The 4,965-nt window shown below is 38.3% G+C and overlaps 1 protein-coding gene across 1 annotated transcript in view; it reads right to left on the bottom strand.

Annotated features, from left to right (window-relative positions):
- LOC141549037 (uncharacterized) overlaps nt 1-1,330 on the bottom strand; it is a 37,022-nt gene extending 35,692 nt beyond the window's left edge. The window contains exons 1-3 of the mRNA XM_074278386.1: nt 1,207-1,330; nt 899-970; nt 43-114 (exon numbers count right to left, since the gene is read on the bottom strand). The gene's annotated coding sequence lies outside the window, so the exon portion shown is untranslated. The remainder of the gene's footprint in view (nt 1-42; nt 115-898; nt 971-1,206) is intronic.
- Between the last annotated feature and the right edge of the window lie 3,635 nt (nt 1,331-4,965).

The raw sequence follows: 4,965 nt of genomic DNA, 5'->3' as shown, positions 1-4,965 counted from the left end.
TAGCCATTTTTCCATAAATACATAATATATCTATTTACTTACCTATGGTTGCATATGTGTACGTTTGTTTTGAAATTCCATGGATATTCTTTGATGTTCGAAGTATCCTAGGGCCTACATGCAGGGAAAGAAAAAGACAAAGTAAGATGACAGTTACACCAGATTATTACGTTGGAGCATAGTGGAGAAACATATATTAAACACTAAGAATTGACTGGGGTGCTTATTAAGGATTTGAATATTTAAAGACCCTTATTTATCTAGTTACTCATTAGTATAGGGAGTGGGTTGGACCATGGTACCTGAAAGATCACTTTTTAGCTTTAAATTTGTATGCCTACCTTCAAAATGGAGGGAATATGCCTGAGACACAAACTGCCTTGGTTGGGATGGGAGAGTCTAGAGTGGAGTGAGGTGGGAAGGACAACATTCCAGAGTTACCATGGACCACCAGGCCAGGAGTCAGTTATTATCAAGATAGAATTATGAGGTCACCTACAATCTGTTAGATCTGATTGGTCCTCAGAATACTGGATGTCCTCCATATTGGATATGTAACCAGTATGTAACTTTCTATGTAACCAGTAGCTTTTTAAGTTATGATGAGGGCCAGTATCTGGCCCTCAGTTTATAAAAACTATAAAAATAAACTATAAAAACTATTTTTATAGTTTTTATAAACCAAAAAATGTTCTAAGGAAACTTATTATCCTTGTCCTAAAGTCCTCAACTGTCTAAGGCTCAGCTTTCACCTGTTCTTTGTGGGTTCCTACACAGAAATCCCAACCCTTCCTTCCTCAATATCTTCCCAATTCTCCTTAATCTCTGTCCTTGTCCCATTCTGGAATAGTTTACTTAGCCATTAACAAATCATTATGTAATATACCTCCTTACTTACCTATAGTTACATACGTGTACCTTTCTCTTGAAATTCCATTGGTGTTCCTTGATGTTCAAAGTATTCTAGGGTCTGCACTCAAGGAAAGAAGAGAACCAAGTAAGAAAGTAGCTTAGCCAGACTATTACAGTGAGTCTACTATGGATAGGCCCATACTAAACACTAAAAAATGGCTGGGCTGCTCATTAAGCATTTGAACCTTATAAAGACCTTTATTTCTCTGGTTTTCAGGTTACCCATTAGTAAAATGAATGGGTCAGAGAGGAGGATCTGAAAAGTCCCTTTTAGCTTTAAATCTGTAAGCTTACCTTTAAAAAAGAGGAAATATGCTTGAGACACAAACTGCCTTCGTTGGGATAGGAGGGTGTAGAGTAGAATGAAGTGGGAAGGACAACATTCCAGGGTTACCGGGGACTACCAGGCCAGACATCTATTGTTCCCAGAGTTATGAGATCATCCTCAGTTCGCTAGATCTGATTGGTCCCCAGGATACTGGATATTCTTCCCTTCTATGTGACCATTAGGATTCTCAGTGATGATGCAGGGCCAGTATCTCATATATTTGTATTTTTTATAAACCAAAAAAGTTCTAAGGAAACTTATTATCCTTATTCTGAAGTCCTGCCACTTGGGCCAAATACTACTTATATTAAACTATGGACTGTCTTAGGCTCAGAATTCCTATTCTATGTGATTTCCTACCCCAAAATCCCACTCTTCCTTCTTATGCCAGTGCCCCATTCTCCTTAATCTCTGCCCTTGTCCTTGATTGCTATTAATGAGAAAAACTTAGTGAAGACTTCTTAAAAGCATATGCCCTGATTGTGACTTGAGACTGTGTAATAACAAATTGAGCTATATTAAAAAGCTTCAGGTGTGGATTGTCTTGAATGAACATTCCCCTTCAGTTTTCCCCAACACTGAATTTGTATTTATGTAATTTATCTCTTTGTTTCTGGGATAGATTTCGGACTTTCGAATTTAAGTCCAGATCCCCAAACAATGGGAGAAAATGCCAAAGGGGGCTGGGGGCTTCTGTGTCCAGGGTCTATTTATTCTTTTGTTTTGTAGTCTGTGCTTTGCTCTTCTTTACTGACATACACTTTGTCAGATGGGAGTTGTACTTTCTTGCAAGTTCGTAATAAGCCTTTTTTTTTTGCTTTTCATACTCTTTCTCTGATTGTTTTTGTGGTTTTATAGTCCCACACAGTTTGGCAGCTTGTTCTGGGATATTTCCTGTGGGTGAGGGGTCTCTGCCATACAAAGCCCTTGGTTAGGCCCCCTGTAGAGAGTTCTCTGGTGGTCTTTGGATACCTCTTGGGAATTCCCACTCCCAGAGGGTAAATTCCCAATGAGAGACACTTGGAGAAAGTGAAATTAAAATAGGCTGGCAAAGATAGAGGATTAATTCATCCCAGGAGATGTCAGCTAAGAACAGTTTGAAATCAGACAGGTAAATTGTGCACAACCCAGGTATGTGAGAAACTAGTGGGAGGTAGAGGGGAGAGTTCCATACTTTTCCTCTGCCAAGGACTAGTGAGCTGCCTGGGTGGCTAGGATTGGAATTGTTAGAATTTAAAGTCAAAGTCTGTAAAAGGCTCCCATTTCCCTTTGATTTTGGGAGAATCCTAAGTAGTTTGAGTTCTTAAGGATTCTCCTATTTTCCTTTCATAAGATTGGGTGAGTCCTTCATATAGAGGGCAAGAAACTGTGAACCTTGGGAAAGAACAATCTAGCTGGCTCTTCTATCTAGTGTTCCTGGAAGATAGTTCTTTAGAATTAGGATGAAGTAGCAAAATGTAGAAGAATTTAAATATTGTTGTTTTGTTTGGCAGGTGACCCGCTAACTAGGAGGAACTGTCCATCTCCTGAGGCATGGCTGTAAATTCAAAGGAGCCTTAGATACGTGACCAGCCAACTCCTAAAGTTTAGGCTCCAAAGAAAAGTTTTGAACTGTTACACCAAAATGAAAAAAAAAATTGACATTTCTGTGAACCTAAAACTGGCCAATTTGGGTATTCAGAAATAATTAAGGTTATAGAACTAGAACATTTTAGCACATTTTGGAATTTTTGAGACTGTTTTAATTTGCTTGGTACTATCTTTCAGTCAGCTAAGTTGAGTTAGTCTACTGCATTTTTAAATAGGCCTAATTTAAAAGCCTTCTTAGGGCAGGAACTTGAGGCTTACAGAAGAACTGCAAAATGAAAAACAAAACAAAACAAAACAAAACACTCTCTTTGGGATTTTCCAAGCTTCTCAGGTTTGTGGAATCTACCTTGACTAGGGTGGTGTCCATTGGTGGCCTGGATTCTTCTGGGGTTTGTGCTGGTATTCCAACATCTTAGACATGGCCCCCTGGAATTTCTGGCATGGAGGGGGGTGGGGGGGGAAGGGCGATAGTCACGGGGACACAGACCTGCAGCCAGAAACCTGGGTCCAAATTTCTCTGACCCTCTCCTCCAGGGTCGTAAAATCCACCAATTTCTTAAAGGTAGAGGGACTTAAAAGGGCAATTTTCTGCTACCTTGAATTTTGGGGCTGTGTGTGTTTAAATTGGCATCCTGATTCTGAAATCATATGAGATAATTACTATTAACTACTGCATGCTAAAATTGTAAACTTGTTTATTTTGCTATAAGATTTTAGAAATATGTGTGTATTGATATTGAATTATTGTTCCTATAAATTTAAATCTGCATTTGATGTGATTTTAAGTTAAAAATTTTGGTTCTCTGGGTAACATAGCAAAGAGGTCACATGTTTGCATCTTCTAATTAGATGAAATATATTTAAGTTACTATGTTGCTGTCTAAATTGCATATTGGGTAATTTGTAAAAATTGTAGGAGTTAGGGGCAGCTAGGTGGCGCAGTGGATAGAGCACCAGCCTTGAATTCAGGAGGACCTGAGTTCAAATCTGATCTCAGACACTTAACACTTCCTAGCTGTGTGACCCTGGGCAAGTCACTTAACCCCAATTGCCTCAAAAAAAAATTGTATGAGTTATGCTTTACCATTTTGTCAGCCTAGCTGGATTTTTGGTATAAATTTTGTGAAATTTGGTCCACAGTTACATATATTACATATATTCTAAATCTTAAGGTTTGTCTTGCTTTCTTCCTTTAACGAAGTAAAAGCAAGAACATTTGTCATGTAGGGATATGTGTAATTGCAAAACAAATTGTATCTGAAAGGTATGTAATATGTGTAAAGATAAATAAGAGGGTATTGACGAGGTGTCCCTCTGGAGAGAGAGAGAGCCTGGCTCCAAAGTACTTAGATTATGTTTTGATGAAATGACACCAGTGGGGATGGGTGAAAGCTTTTCTCTGCTTTAAGAGGGGTTAGTGGAATAACATTGGAACCAATTGTACCTAAGTATGGATTGGTAGAGATTATTGATTCTGATTAAGGAAATAATTGGTAGGTATTGCAAATTGAATGGCAATTGCATACACCTGGGCATTTGCCATCATCAGGGGAAGTGGAAAGAATGAATCGTATTTTTAACAGATTACTAAATTGATGTAAGAGACTAAACTGCTTTGGACCAAATGTTTGTCTATTGCTTTGTTACAGAATTAGAACTGTTGCCAAAAGTGATGTGGGACTTTCCCTATATGAAATTGGTTTATTTCATTTGGGAGGAAAAAAGGGAGAGACTCTTTTCAAACCAAGGATAAGTTTTTAAGAAATTATATACTGGCAGTGTTCTCATCCCTTTTCACCTTTAGGAAACAAGGATTGCTGACCCAGACAACACTTTTGGAGTTTGCTGTTCTAGGAGAAGGGGTGCTTACTAAGTCCTGGAAAAAGTAGAGTGCATATATTATAGATGACCGAGACTTCAGTCTGGAAGCTGAGAACACCATGCTTAAAGGACCTGTGGAGGAACCTCAAGAATGTACAGTTAAGAACAATTTATAACCTTTAAAATTGACTTTGCAAATGTCTTGGTGGGAGGTAGAAATGTTTGTGTTTAGAGGAATTTTAATGATATTGGTGTTGTACCTGTTATTTATATTTCCAGAAAAGTTTATAGGGACTCCTCAATTGGAGGAAGTT

The sequence above is a fragment of the Sminthopsis crassicaudata genome, chromosome X, assembly GCF_048593235.1.
Source record: "Sminthopsis crassicaudata isolate SCR6 chromosome X, ASM4859323v1, whole genome shotgun sequence".
NCBI lineage: Eukaryota > Metazoa > Chordata > Mammalia > Dasyuromorphia > Dasyuridae > Sminthopsis > Sminthopsis crassicaudata.
The sequence above is the reverse complement of the archived record's forward strand: the minus strand, read 5'-3'. Positions and strand labels throughout refer to the sequence as shown.